Genomic DNA, 16,566 nt, shown 5'->3' on the forward strand with positions numbered 1-16,566 from the left:
CAAAAAACACCCCCGTGGAAATATCTGGGCTGGCGCATAAGAGCCCAAACCATAGTTCCTCAACCTTTGCAGATACAGACTGATGTAAGAAATTTACACGATGCACAAAAGTTGTTAGGAACAATTAATTGGGTTCGGCCTTTGCTAGGGATTTCTAATGCAGATTTGAGCCCTTTGTTTGAGTTGCTCAAGGGAGACACAGATTTACGTTCTCAACGCCGTCTTAACCCTGAGGCTGTTACCTCGTTACAGAAAGTTGCTACAGCCATTGCTTCTAGACAAGCACACCGATGTGATCCCAATCTCGCTTTTTCTTTAATCGTTTTGAACCCAGCTCGACAACCCTATGCGTTAATATTTCAATGGGATCCACAAAAATCGGATCCGTTGTTGATTATCGAGTGGGTCTTTTTATCTAACCAGTCTACAAAAACTATTGTAACACAACACGAGATGTTTGCTCACCTGATAATTAAGGCCAGGCAACGGTTGTTGATGTTATCAGGAACTGACTTTGCTTATATTTGTTTACCTGTGACAACCATTTATCTGCAATGGCTTTATCAACAATCAGACATTTTTATGTTAGCATTAGCAGGTTATATAGGCCAGATTACATCCCACCCACCTTCACATAAGCTGCTTAATGCTAATTTTTGTATAACTTCTAAACCAAAACGAAGTGATCAACCATTGCAAGCCCTTACTGTATTTACAGATGGATCTGGAAAATCACACAAATCAGTTATAGTATGGTGGGACGACCAACGTGAGCGTTGGGATTCAGACGTTAAAACAGTCCCTGGCTCCCCTCAGATAGTGGAACTGGCTGCGATAGTTCGAGTCTTTCGAAAATGGTCAACGCCAGTTAATGTTATCACTGATTCAGCTTATGTTGCAGGAATAGTTGAGCGAGCTGAAGCATCTGTGTTGCGTGACATTCCGCACTTTGACTTATTTGCTTTATTACAAGAACTCGTTTTTCTTCTGGACTCTCGCCCTTACCCCTATTTTGTTATGCATGTCAGATCGCACACTTCTCTACCTGGCTTCATTGCAGAAGGTAATCGCCGAGCTGATCTTTTGACATTACCGGTACAAGTGTTACCAGATCGTGTAGCTCAAGCTAGACTCAGCCATTCTTTTTTCCACCAAAATGCTGGAGGCCTTAAAAGACAGTTTGGCCTTACCTCCCAGCAAGCATCTAACATTATTGCTACGTGCCCTGACTGCCAAAGATATTCTTTTCCGTCTGTTGCAGGCGGAGTCAACCCTCGAGGACTACAAAGTTTACAGTTGTGGCAAACCGATGTTACCCACTATTCAGAGTTTGGCAATTTGAAATATATCCACTCTTCTATTGACACCTTTTCAGGTGCCTTATTTGCTTCTTGTCATACAGGAGAAAAAGCACGTGATGTCCGTAAGCATCTTATGCGTGCTTTTGCTACATTGGGTATCCCGGTACAAATCAAAACAGACAATGGTCCTGCTTATGTCTCTAAAGCAATGAAAACATTTTTTGAATCTTGGGGTGTAACTCACACTACTGGCATCCCTCATTCTCCTACAGGCCAATCTTTAATTGAACGCTCCCATCAATCATTAAAACGTTTACTACAACAACAAAAAGGGGGAATAGGAGTTGTTACTCCTGAAGAACGATTACAGAAAGCCTTATATGTTTTTAACTTTTTGAATTGTTCTTTATTAGACAGCAATCCTCCAATAATCCGACATTTTAACACAAATGCTTCACTCGAGATGCGAGTTAAAGCTCCTGTACTGGTCCGTGATCCAGAAACGGGTAAGATAATGGGGCCTTATCCCCTTGTCACGTGGGGCAGAGGCTATGCTTGTGTTTCCACAGAGAGAGGCCCCCGATGGATCCCAGCAAAGAACGTGCGACCATTCCGTGAACGCTTCTTCCCCCTTTATGTCATGCAATAGCTCTCTGTGTACCACAACTAGAGAAATATAGGAGTTTAACCTCTTAGGCTCTGCCCCCTCAGATCTATGTTTTTGGTTTAATTCTCATACTAGTCAAGATGATCCCGTTGATGTCACATCATATAAGCCATACAACGTGACAGCATATTGTCAAAAGAATGTTAGCCTTACAGCAGTCACGTCCAACGCAGGGCGGCTACCAGAGGGCATGTTTTTAATTTGTGGTGATCGAGCTTGGCAAGGAATTCCTCGAAGTGCTAAGGGAGGGCCTTGTTATGTTGGCCGTTTAACGCTGTTTACACCAAGCATTACTAACATCTTTCAAGCCAATCGTACTTCAAGTTCTCACCACAGTAAAAGAGCTCTGGTAGAACTAGGCAATGATTGTAAGGATAATGTGGAACTCTGGAATCCTCCTGAAGTTATTTTAGCTAGCATATTTGCCCCCGGGATAGCTACAGCACAAGCACTGACACAACTAAGGAAATTAGCATGTTGGACCGGAAAACAGGTTAATATAACGACAAATGTTTTGTCTGAATTGGCCAGTGACGTCCAAGGAATAAGACATGCCCTGTTACAAAATCGTGCCGCAATAGATTTTCTACTTTTAGCACAAGGGCACGGATGTGATGAGTTTGAAGGGATGTGCTGTATGAACCTTTCTGATCACTCCCAATCAATACACAAACAACTTTCTATTTTAAGGGATAATATGAAAAAACTTCGAGAAAGTAGTGATCCTTTTACAGATTGGTTATCTTCATTAGGTTTGTCTGGATGGTGGATTACAATTTTGGAAAAAATAGCTGTTGTAATAATAATAGTGTTATTGTTAGTTTTGCTTTTGCCGTGTGTTATGCAATGCTTACAGAAGCTGATAGCCAACTCTGTAAAACGAGTTCTTATGGTGCAACAAGAAGGGGGAAATGAAGGGAATGATTTGTCCAAGACCTCCAGTGAAACTTATCTAATTGAGGGAGGTCTGTGGGAACTCATGAAGAACGGACTGCAAGAGAAAGAACATAACGCAATACAACTAGTGGAGGTTTAGGCCACAAGGGCACTGCGACCTTGAGGCCTGTGGTTATACAAAACAGAATGTAGGTCCGGTTATAACCGAAACTGTCAGCAAGCATAAGATTGAGGCATACAATGGAAAGTACCGAAGCAGAACTTGTAACCCTAGGAAACGAAGTAAGCAGAGTGAAAAGGAACAGCGAATAAGAAACTTAGCTTTTGCAATATGTAATCACTTTTGCAATATGTAACCAATGAGCTTTGTGCACGATAATCTTAGACTATGTATGCAGCCTTATAAAAGAAGCATGTTAAGAACAATAAAGCAGATCTGATCTGATTCCACCTGACCGGGTCTCCGTCTCTCAATCGCGGCAGGCTACAACCCCCATCTCCAGGTCCCCTGTGCTGCTTGCTGGGAGGAGGTAGAGCCTGGAAAGAAGGGAATGGTGCATGGAAAAGGAATGTGGTTTAAGATATTTTTTTTAATTTATTTCTCATTATCCTGCTCTGATTTGATTGGCAATAAATTCAATTGATTTTCCCAAGCTGAGCGTGTTTTGCCCATAATGGTAACTGATGAGAGATCTCCCTGTCCTTATGTTAACCCACATGCCTTTCATTATATTTTTCTCTTCCTGTCCAGCTGAGGCAGAGTGACAGAGCAGCTTGGTGGGCACTTGCCATCCAGACAGTGTCAACCCACCACAAAGAAGCACCCGGGTGTGCTGATTCCCCAGTACAGGCTTGAGAGCTTTCCCCACAAGGCTGTTCTGCAGGCACCTCCTTCTTTATGCCTACGCTCAAAGAGATGGCACTTCTCTTTTGTTGATTACTATGTCCCCTCTACTCCCATCACCCCACGCCTTTGGCTTGCCTAACCCACTCACAGCTTCTTCATCTGAGAAATCTCTCCCTCTCCAGCCATTCCTGGGTTAAAGCTCTCACTACTAGGATTCTTACCAGCCATACTGGGCTGTTGGCAAAGATAGCTTTGCTCTACATAGTCAGGTGGATCCCATCTCTTCCAAATAGCTTTTGATTCCCAAAGAGGGTTCCAAAAGTGCTTTTATTTTCAGCTTGAAATACTATACGTCAATTTCACATGCTTAGAGACTCTCTAAATCCTTCGCCTTGTCTTCAGGCAGTACAATGCGGGTTGATTCATCAAATTTACAAGAGGTATGTGCTTTTAATCAGTTTTCTTATGCAGTATAACTATTTCTCTGTATAAAATATTAGCCAATGCCACCTTTAGTTTTAAAGGAGATATTGATTCTACAATTACTTCTGTTCCCTCAGTAAACATTCTGGACATCTCAAGTATTCATTCCCAAACATTGTTTCCACTGTGAAAGGATGGTATGCAATTACCACACACAAAGACCCTCTGGGCAAATCATTACAACTGCAAACTAGACAAGACATTTGATTTAATACCTCGTCTTGGTATGATGTGATCATTAAGATCACAGCATTCCTATAGCCAAACTTAAATAAAGACATCACACTCCACATGCAGTTTTATTCACACATTCAGATTCCTCCTGCAGACCTAGGTGCAAATAAAACTAAGCTTATATTTTTGATCAGTGTAGCAACCTATGCTTTTCCTGTCAGAAATAACTCTACATAAGCTGGTAAAAGGATTAGGTTTCCTAACACAACACTTTCCCTCTTTTCTATCTTTATTACAACAGTGATTCTACTTCCAATAAAGTCAGCTGGATTTTCTCTGGTATTGTAACCAAAGCAGAATTAGATCAATTACTTCAACAGCCCTCCTAACCTTTGAAAACTGCAGCTGAGCATAGAGTGGGGAGTGGAGAAATGGCGAACTGTGCCTTTACAAGGTTCTGAAGTGTCCTGGAGAAAGTGATGGTGTACAGAGCATATAGCACAGGTGCTCAGCAGCCGAAGTCCAACATCTCTCATATGTATTTGTGCTTGCCAGGCCTGTAATCAAAGACAACTTCAGACAACTTCTATACGTATGACAGCCCAAGCTGTAAAATAGTTAATTCAGGGGACACAATGTTGCTGTAGATAAAGCTCATGTTCTCCAGGCTAACCATTACTGTTAGCTCTGCAACTAGATAGTTTCTATTTAAACCTGACACAGACTTTAGCCCAGTCTTTGAAAGGAACATACGTATGCAAGCACTGCTAAATATCAGAAAGAGGAAATGTTCCTTCCAAGTGATGTATGGCAGAAAGAAGACATTTTTAGAAACTGATGCTACCTAGCCATTCAAGTTTCTGCTAAGACTACAGCAGGATCGAAGGCTCTCAATATTTGGATGAAAATGGGCTGTATTTTTTTCAGAAGTACAGTATTTGTGCATACTTTAAAGAAAATACCTGTTTACAGCCATAGAGGTGCTCTTCATCGAAGCATTGATTTTCTAATAGAATTGAAACAGCTTTTAAAGAGGAGGAGACTGTTGCTTCTGAAAAAAACACTACAGAATTCACTACAGGTACTTGTTTTGCCTGGAAGTCACACTTTTTTCTCCTGACTCCTGTATCATTCCTTCCTATCACTGGCTGGGCACACCAGAAATTCTAGCTACCAGCAGTCAAAGGCAATGGTACAAAAATTGGTGCGCATTTGTATATTAGGTAGTCATCCTTCCTTCCCCACATTATTTTCCTCCTTTCCCTCACTTTCGTCACCTGTACTAATTATGTCTGCTTGACAGATGAGTATTGAGTATTGATTTTCAAAGTAAGTTTTTTACAGAGTGGAAAAAAAAATCAAGGTTCAACCAAAACTGTTGGATTTTATGCATGTCTTCTCTAATGTGAAACATAGCAATAGCTAGTGGCATCTAAGTAGAAACCACGTCCATGTAGGGTTTGCATTTACTGAATTTTTTGGTGACATTTGCCATCAGGTGCAGGAACTAGCTGAACTTTGGATAGAAAGAGCATCCTACTTTTAAGCAAACCAACTTATTTAAATGTAAAGAGGTCAACCTACTAAGAGATGCCTAGAAGCCAAACACTGCTAAGGGCTGCTTAGTGTGCTTGAAAAAATTAAGGCAGATTGTACATACAATTCTGCAAGAAGGCTCTACTGCTATGTACATTTTCCCGTTCTAGCTAGACACCACAGGTGTGCTTAAATAGGCAGGAAGTATCATTGTTATGATGGCAAACAAACCATTCCCTTGTGTAAGCCACTATCTCTTGTGTATGATCTGAGTTTCACCCTGCATAAGTTGTTACAGAAAGATTTGCCATTGCCTGGAGGCTAGAAAACTTGAAATAACCAAAGGTTTAGATTAAGTGTGGCACATCCTTATACCCAGTGGTTTGCAAAGTTATTTTACACAGCCTTCAGAAAAGTGCCTCCAGCACTTGAAATGATGGCCAGATTTGCTTTTTCTCACACTCTGTGGGGGTCAGGCTTCTCTTCAAGTTCTGTATTAAGGAGTGTTTTTGGCTTTCCCTCTGGCCAACTTAAATATGAATAGTTCCCCTTTATTTAGTCTTTTTATTTTTTATTTCCTTTGCATGGATTATACATTGTATGGAAACTTGCTCAACTGCTAAGGGATCTTGTTCAGCAGTGATTTAAAAAACAGAGTCACATATTTCTAGTTACACAGCTTTCCTATTTTTAGTCTGAGAACTTTGCTTAAAAACTTTGTTGCTGAATTTTAGGAACTTCAAATTCTGATGTCTGCTTGCAGCTCAGAGACTTTGCCTAAGTCAGTTTTTTTTTTCTCCTGTTCCTAGGCAATTGCTCTAGCTGTCAGCACATTGCCAGGTAGCTAGGGCAGCAGCTAGCATCTCCGACAGGTTCTTAATGAAAGACCCATGCTGATCCCTCTATTTATGCATTAGATCATTGACTGATCTAGGACTCACCCTAGACCTGCAAGGTACAACAGTCTTGTTTTAATCAGCCAGAGCTCCCAGCAATGAGCAGACAGCATTCACAGTGCAAAAGCCCTCTGACATGCTGCACATCCTCCAAATGTACAACATAGTGCCCCAAACAATAATGTTTATAAATGGAGATTTCTGAAGAAATCTATTACAACAAATATAACCTTTCAGAAGAACCCTGCTGCTCACTTACAAACAGGCAGGGAACACACAGGAGGATGAGCATACAAAAGATACTTTCAGTCTTTAACCTTTAGTGGGTAAATCCCAGTAGTGTCTCCTAAATCAGGGTTAAATTTGGCTCTAAAGACATACCTTTACAACATCACTCTACCCCCAAAAAAATATATCCTTATATTTTCTGATGAGGCTAAAATCTACTTGATCGCTGGATCATTACAGTGCCTGTTGGCACAATGAGAAAGGACACTGCAATTGTGTATTTTCAACTGAATGAACATCAGGGGAGTATTCTGGCAGAGTGCTGAACGTGCAACATATTTATGGGGCTTCCTTCAAATTAAAAATGTCTTTTTTTTTTTTTTCTTCTTTCTTTCTCTTCTGGATATAGGTTATGACTAATGTCAAAGGGAAAGCTTTTTCTACAAACATAGGCAAATAAGTCTGCTTTTCCAATGTTTATTAGGGAGCTGACTATATTTTGATGTTTCAGTTTTGTGTCTATATGTGCATAATATTCACCTGTGCATTTTCCTCCTTCCGTTTCTTCATATTTACCTTAGAAGAAACATGTTTTCATTTCTCTGCAGCTATGTTCATCCTTCATCATGACAATGATGGTTTGTTCCAGCTGTCTGTGTTAGTTTCTGTTTGCTTTATATACCATAATTGTCTAAGGAACTCTTCTAGTTTAAGATTTTTCTGCTTTTGCAGAGATTTCACTTGAATATAGTGAAAATTTTACCCCACTAGTACCAGTAGTATTAGCATTGGCTTGTGAGCTAATCTGTAATTGAACTGAATCTGTGACCTATCTTCCTTAGACACAACAGAATGTCTTTGTTCATTATCTTCTATTAAGGAATTAGCAAAATGGTGTAAAGCTTCTGGCTCTGTGGAGTTAGTCTGATCTCTGATTTCAGTGACCCTAGGCTTTCACCCATTGTTTTTAATTCTGGAGCTTGATATCACATCTCAGCTGTAAGCATTTTTGTTTTCACTAGGGGCTGAAACTGAAGGGCTGAGTGAACAACATTCTGTGACTTCAGAAATGCTTTCAGTGGATCTTACAGTTTTCCATTTGGCTAGGGGAATACAAAGAATTACACCATACGCAAAAGAGAAGCCTGTGTTTCTTTGAACCAGAACTTCTCAGTTGGCAAAAATGGCCAGCAGACCAGGACAAATAACTTGCATCAACAGTGAGGTTTAACTTCTTGCTAAGAATTTAGAGCAATATTCAAATTCTTAGGTATACATGTATATTTTATCTAGCCAAGTAAAATGATTGGTATATCTGACCGTAGGTGTGGTGGGCTGGCAGCTGGCAGCCAAGACACCCCTTGTTATCCCTGCCACTGCGAGACAGGGGTGAGAGGAAAGATTAGGAAGGGCAAGAAAAGCAAGACTGACAGGTCAAAATAATCACTGACTGTCACAGGCAAAACAGATTTGACTTGGGGAATTTAATTAAATTCATTGGCAACTGAAATTAATATATAGGTACTGACTGAGGTATGAGGAAGTAAAACCAGAAAAGCACAAACATTTACACACCTAGGGAGAGCATTACTCCTCCTTTCCTGGGCTCAGCAGCTCTCCTTCAGGCTCCTCTCCCCCCACCTGACCATCAAGGCAGGTCACGCTCAGTCCCTGTAAGGGACACACGAGCGGCTGCCCCCTCCCGTCCGGGGCGGCTCCCGCCCCCCGCCGGGCCCGGCCCGCTGCCGGGGTCCCTGCCCAGGCCGAGGGACGCGGGTGGCGTCACCCCGCTGGCAGGGCAGCCAGGAGTGGCGCCGAGTGACATAGCGGTGACACACCGGGCACGCAGACCCCGGGGGCACACACAGACACTGGGGACACACACACACACACTGGGGGCACGCACACACACACTGGGGGCACACCCACCCCAGCCCCCCCACACACGCACACACACACACCCACACCTACGCACACCCCACACACACACACCGGGGGCGCACCCCCACACCCCCACTCCTCGGGGGTGCACACACAGGGCACACACACACACACACGGGTGGGGCACAGACACACACCCCCCACCACCCCCACACACACCCCCACCCCCCACCCCACCCCCACACACACACGTGGGGCGCACACACACGCACCCCCACCCCCACCCCCACCCCCCACCACCCCCCCCCCCCCCCCCCCCCCCCCCCCCCAACCCCCCACCCCCCCCCCACACCCCCCCACCCCCCCCAACCCCACCACCCCCCCACCCACCCCCCCACACCCCCACACCCCCACCCACACTCCCCCACCCCACCCACACCACACACCACACACCCCCGGGCTGGGGGCGGGGCAGCCGCACGGGGACGTGGGGCGTCCCCAAAGCGGCAGCTGCAGTTTCGTGGCAGCCCGGCAGCTGCCGCGACAGCGAGGCGCGCTCCTCGTCCTTGTCTGCGCGTCCGCGTTGTCAGCGGTGTGTGCCCTGGGCTGCTGCGGGTTGTGGCGTCCCCCTGTTCCCAGAGTTTCCCAGCCGAGCGGGTCAGCAACAAAGATAACCTGGCTGGAATAAACGTCCTTGCCTTCTTACATGGCCCTACCAGTTACTGCAGGTCATCAGCTTTTTATGATCATTGCATCCCTTATCACTTATCTGTCAGATCTGTGCTTCTCTGTATTCTCATTTACGGCTTCCTCTTTTTCTCAATATCCCTTTTTGCATTGAAAAAGGCCCGTGATCGGACACCCTTAAAGCAGCAGATACTCTCCTCCCAGTGCCCGGACACCCCCTAGTACGGTAACAAGTTGTGCAGGGGGAGTTATAATCAGGACATCGTGGTTTCTCTCTGCATCCCCTTTCTTATCACTCTTTTCCTCTACTGCGTGTGTCCTCAACACAAAGCAGTCCCTTTAGGAGTATGTCAGCTCTGGCACCGCACACCAATGTGCTACAGCAACAGCAGCACCACCACCTCCTCCATCTCCGCCTCCCTGCCCCCCACCTCCACCCCCACCCCTGCAGCGTCCCTGCTGCTAGCACCTGGGCACCTACACCAAATACAGTAAGCCTGAAAGTTTGGAAATTATACTGATTTAAGATATGGCAAGATATTATAGTATTTTTTTTTAAAGAATGAGTGTATAGCATATGTTTTTTTCTCAAATTATGGTACCAGTACTGTCTTGTACTTTTCTCAGACTTCTCATTTCCTATCTTTGCAGGGCACAGATTGCTGGATTATTTTTTTTTCTGTGTTTGTATAAAATCTAATATGAAGGAGTTTTAATACATAACCTGTAGCTGCTACTACAGTGCAAAACCTCTCCTTTTACTAGTAACATGAGAACTTTCCAGTTCCTAAGGCTCATCAGACTTCCTCCCATGCTAGAGCACAGAAAACTAAAATAAACTTCAACTGAAAAGGGGTGGGTTTTTTTGAGGAACTGGTAAAGCTTTTTTTCAAGGGTTCTTGTAGCTGTAAAATCTTGCTAATCCCCTATACTTCACAGGGGAAAAGGTGTGGCCAGCCACACACACAAGTTTAGAACCTCTGGATCTTTTCAATGCAAAACCAAAAAAGAAGAAAGAGAAAAAATAAAAGAAAGTGCTTTCTGTCACTCTTTAGATTATATATTTTCAATATAGCACTACAACATATAAAAAACAAACAGAGGAATAGAGAAAGCAACCTGCCAACAAGATTCAGATGCCAGCTCTTCTCAGGAGTGCACCTCTGCCACCAGTCCCAGTGAAGTCAACTCAGAAACATGTATGCGAAAATGTTTAAAACGTGCTACATTATAAACAAAATGACACTACCTACTCACGCTAAGACTCAAGCAGTTTTCCAGGAAAGTGTCCCCACTGCCTATTCTATTTAATTAGTAATGTCTCCCAAGAGTTTTGTTCATAAATCACAAACTTATCATCTGCACAGATTCATTTTCTGACAGTACTTACTTGAGCCACTTTCAAATTGTTCCAAACTTCTTCCTTGATTTTTTTTTCCTTTTCCTCTTGCAACACAAAAAAATGAACAATTAGTTTCACATTCTGGGAAGAAAAAATAGAATCTGAGAACCTCTGTGCCATCTGCCTGAAGCAAATTTGCACTGTTCAGTTATATCAGAGGATTTTAAACTTGAAGTAATGGCATACCCTTGACCACAGCAGCATGAATGGTTCTGCTAAAATTGCAAATGATTTTATGTACATTGACAGTGAGACACCATTGATATCGTAGTGTAAAAAACGAATATAAAGTAGCGCCTAACTTGTTGCTACTGTCAATTAAGGTTCTTTTGGGTTACAATGAGGACAGAATTTGGATATGTAAAACTGCTCTGAAAATGCAACAGGGACTATAAAATACTAAGCAAAAATGGAAAGTAAGAAACATTCCTTGAAACCATTAAACAAACATCAGCAAACTGAGGAAATCTGTAAGAATATGACAAATCACTTTCATCACAGTTTGTAGTTAGTATTTATGGATTCAGAAACAATGATAGGTAATGTGCTAGATTTATGTAATGCCATTAAGGCTCTCATTTTCCTATCTCCTGCACAACATTACTACGATATGTCATATTTCACGATAGTCTTTTACACTCTTAGGTTTTTATTTAAAACAGAAATGCAAGTTGTAACTTAATTATAAATCCATAAATGGTGACATGTAATACTTTTGAAAGATTCCTGTAGCCCAGAAGGACCAATACAGGATCTACAGATCATCTGAAATGTTTTGTGTTGTGGACTGCCACTGCTATGATACTAAAGGTCATGCCTGACCTACTGCTGATACACCCATACTGGTAAAAAAGTCTTGAAGTGTCTTGCAACTTTCTATCACTCATAAATGGTTGAGGACAGATGTTTTCCATCAGTCTGAGAGCATCTCCACACTGCTTTCATTAAACTGTCATTTTAAGAACTGCTTCCGTTTCAGCCCCCTTTCTGGTCTGTTAGTTTTAATGTATCTCTCTCTACCTTGTATGACAGGACAGTTTGCCTTTGTTCTTGTTGAGTATAAATTTGCCAGAAATTAGGGCACACTCACAAACACAGTTACCTATATCAAGTCTGAATGTGACCATAAAGTAGCAAACAGGTTTGAGCAAAAACGGTCTTAAGAATTTATACTTTTTTATCATCTATTCTGGAAAGTGTTATCAGGTATTAAGACACTGTGAATTGAAACATTTATGCAACTTTGATTTGAAAGAATTGGTAACTACTAATGTTGTACAACATACTGTTCACAGAACACAGAGAATTAATGCTTCAGCTTGTCCTAGACAGACATAAATAAAAGTTCAAGAGCAACAGTGATACAGCAAACACAGCAAGTAATCTGTCTCTAATTGAACCATATGATCCTTTAGAAAGGCACAGACACTTGGGTCCCAACGTTTGTAAAAGCTGTGGATGTAATTTTTTCTTCCAGAAATTCCATTCTTGTTTTTCTTGGCCTCAGACACTTTCTGTTCTTGTAAAATGTTGCCCTGAGGAGCTATGAACTTACAAGGACAATAAAATACAGGCTTCATAAGAAAAAACTGTTTTCAGGAGTTTTGCTGCAAGACAAGAGATGGGAAGTTGGGTCTTACATGTTCAGAAAAAAAATATCAATATTAATAAAATGTATCTTATTTCTCTTTCATGAAAACACAGAATAATTTGAAGTGAATCCTGATGTCTTGACAGGTTTAGAAGTGTCTTTTTATGTTCTCCTGGTCTCAGAGATGTAACATAAAGTTTAGTTTGTTGGTGCAGGTCAGAGAGCTGCCCAGACATGCAAACACATACATATACACATACATATACACGTAGATGTACATATACATGTACATATACATATACATATACAAGAACAAAGATTGGAGAATGCAGCTCAGATGTACAGTGGGATGGCATTGCTGTCCTTCTTACGGCCACACTGAAGCAGGGCTGATGGAAAAGCTAAGCTGCTGGCCCCTCTCCAAACCTGCTTCCAGCAGAGAGCCACATGCTGTAGCTACATCCTGATGCTACCAGGTCACGCACTGCAGCAAATATCTAATCGAATAGACACAGGGAGCCTTAGTGCAGCAGCAGCAGCTAAGTGCCAAGGACTAAGTTCCCTAATATATGTCAACCTACTTCAATGCATGCACCTGTTTTAAAAATCATCTTTGGATAACTGGGGGGGGATGGGGACGGGGGGGGATGGGGGCGGACGGACAGGGGGGGGACACCAAAAAGAAAGAACATAAGACAAATTTAAAAGGAAACATTCCACCACAGGTCTGGTTTCTATTCCTATCAAAAAGTTGAATCAATACCAAGGATTCAAGTCTACTTCCAATAACCTTGATAAGTGGTCTTTTGCGTTAAGATGGGTGATGGCAAGAATTTTCTGCCTAATATGGATGTTCTGAGGATGTATGGATTTTAAGAAGTGCTCAGATACTTCAATAATGAGGAATCAAAAGGAGAAAGATAAAGATCAGGCTACTGATGAGAAGAGACTTACTGAAAATGCTCTCCTAGTTTTCACTGGAAGTATAGGTACAGACCTGCTTTTGTTTATTTCTTTGAAGAAACTGTAAACCTAATAGATAATAAAAATAGTAATTGCTTTTTTTGTTGTTTGTTTGATTGTTTCTTGGGCTTTTGTTTGTTTGTTTCTCTGAAGTACTTCATACTTTTCAGGACTTAAATGCAATAGGCCTTGATATGAGTGTTGTCACATTTATTAAGAGTTGATTAAAGGACTGTAGCTCACTTTTATTATTAGTTGTCCACCATTCCACTAGGTCACTTCCCCTCCCTGTTTCCCACAGATTGAAAAAAGACTTGAGAACATACCTATGAGATGAAAATAAATTCTGAATGTTTCAGCTATTAGATTCACTCGCTTAAGGCCAGCATCTGCTTCACGCTTGAGAAGTATGATTTGCTGGTACCCTTCTCCTATGTGTAGCCTGAAATAATTACAGTTCTTGGCCTCAAAAATTTGGACAGTCTTCCACAGACTTCACAAATACTCTCCATGTCTGTGCATTCATAGCCAAATACAATATGCCATTGCAACATAGTCCAGAAAATACTCACCCACAGGATTATTTTTTTCTCTAGTAACTTAGCAACCAATAAATTCCTCTAATATCCATGTAAAGGATATTTATTAAATCTTCTCCTGTAGAATTACGTGATTTTTTTTCATACAAAAAGAAACAAAACTTAGTTTTTTAACTTTTTTACAAGACTAAACATTAATTGAATTTCCCCCATCTTTGAGTGAATACAACGTGAAATTATTGATTACTATTCATTGCTCTCTTTCAGGAGTGCTTTAATTTAATTTGTAATATATAATTCTTTTTTGTATTTAGTTTTACTTATTTTTCTCCTTTTGTTTAAATTAAAATCCTTTCATGCAATTCAATTTTACAAAAAGATTTCACAACTATCTTTATTCTTACTACAGCCTTTTTATCAACATTTTTACCTCTTCTTTGAACACATTCAATTACTATATGGGGCTTACTTCATACCAGATCCTTTATGCTGCAACAGACAGACTTTAATATATGAGGTTCTAAAGCTTAGTAATTTCCTTTACACAGTATTTCTTTCATTCTACGTAATGTAAGTTTCATTGATGCCAATAATTTGAAAACTAACTGATTGTATCCGTTCTTAACATCCACAATTATTTCAGAGTTTTTCAGTGTTACAATATTACATTCCACAATTTGGATCAAATGAAGTAATAATAATTTATCACTCTGCAGTTTATTGGGACACAATGATACCCACCCTGATAGTTACACTAGCAGTGAGCATCTGAAATAACAAAACACTGCTTCTCAATTTATGATTTTTGCTTCTCTTCTCTAGAAACTGTGAAAAACTGTCAATAATATTCACCTATTTTGTGTGCACCATTTTTATTTTTTGAAGTAGCCTGTCACTGGTACACAGGTGACTGCAGCTTCCACATTGCAGAAAATATACATCAAGTGATTTGTAAAAGTTGTCTGGTTATAAGTGTTTGACATCATCCTTTTTGACACATTCTGTCTGAGAAAAAATTAAGAATTCTTTATATATACATGCAAATAAAAGTGGTTTGAATTGTGCAGTTTACGAATAGAAGTAAAATAAAGGTCTTACTTTTCAGAGATGAGCTGTAAAGGAGGAGGGGTTGAGAAAACAGGCCTAAGTCATTTGATGAATGGCTGAGATGTATATATTCTCATTGCATTAACTGTTGTGAATCTTTGCTCAGAGCAAAGCTCTACACAGGACATGGTGTGGGCAGGTGCCTTGCCAGCATTTTGGGACAGCACACTTATTACCAAGTTGCTGCTACCTGATGAGGTTGCCACACTGCTGCAGCTGCCATCCAAGCTTTGCACATCATTTTCATGTCTCAGCTCCACTGTTCATTTTGGAAGGAAGCGGGACTTCACATCCCACAGAGGTAATTATGCCCCCCAGCCTGTTGTGGCACTGACAGAGGATCCCCATCAGCCACAGAGATGTGTATATTTTTGATCAAATAGTCTCTAAAGAGCATAGAGAAATATGTACTTTTTGAAACACCGACATTATTTCTTTCAGTCTTGTCCCTATATTGCTAGGAAGAAAACTAGGTAAGGCAATATGAATTAAAATAGTGATATATGTAAATACAGTAAAATACATAACTCAGTAGCAAGTACAAGCAGTCTGGTGCTTTATGGTAAAAGGTAACATTTAAGATGGGCCAAGGCTAAAATGTTTAATGAACTTCTATATTTTGCACACTTTTTCACTTTACTTACCAACAGACTTAACTTACCTTGAATAGACTGCCAAATTTCACTTCTCATTTATATGCCTCTCTTAACAAGATTCTGTAAGTAACAAATGGAAATCTTGGAATAAATAAATCAAAGCTGATTTGAGATACATGCAAATTTCCATTTTATATTTATTTAACAACATAGTTCTTTCTGTATTATTTTTGTGTTAATATGGATGTTGAGTCAGTCATCCCAGAGAGCTCCATCCAGCTTGCATAGGTATCATCCTGTGATGAACTGGGTGCTTTTTTTTTTTTAGCTTTAAATGATTTGAAGAAAATATTTTCTGTGTATATTCATTAAGAGAGAAAAATAATCCTTTCTCACCAGCTTCTACTAACTGAAATGGGTTAAAGCTTTCAGTCTATTATGCATTTGAGGATATATACATTTGGTTAGTTGTTACTCTCCAGGTACATAAAATTATTTTAGGTAGAGGCTGACAAATGCTTCTTGAGTTAATATCTGCATTAAATATTACTCTTCATTTAGCTGTTCCCTATCAGTTTGCTCCTTTACTTCATAGTCAGGCTGACTTTTCTGCAACAGCCACAGGATAGAAAGGATTTGTCTTTTTATTTACCATTTCATCATCCCAAGAACAAAATAATAGAAAACAATAAAGCAGATCTGAAGCAGGCAGGTAGTCTTAAACATATCAAATTGGGTAAAAAAGAGGTTTGTGGTTACAGTAGCACTGCA

The 16,566-nt window shown here is 40.8% G+C and overlaps 1 long non-coding RNA gene across 1 annotated transcript; it reads left to right on the forward strand.

The window, feature by feature from the left end:
* Window positions 1-1,917: 1,917 nt before the first annotated feature.
* Window positions 1,918-14,756, forward strand: LOC121081623. Its single transcript, XR_005825740.1, has 3 exons — window positions 1,918-2,110; window positions 5,678-5,683; window positions 14,746-14,756. It is a non-coding gene; the product is annotated as an uncharacterized LOC121081623 (long non-coding RNA).
* Window positions 14,757-16,566: the final 1,810 nt, after the last annotated feature.

Source organism: Falco naumanni, chromosome Z (assembly GCF_017639655.2).
Source record: "Falco naumanni isolate bFalNau1 chromosome Z, bFalNau1.pat, whole genome shotgun sequence".
In the NCBI taxonomy this organism is placed as follows: Eukaryota; Metazoa; Chordata; class Aves; order Falconiformes; family Falconidae; genus Falco; species Falco naumanni.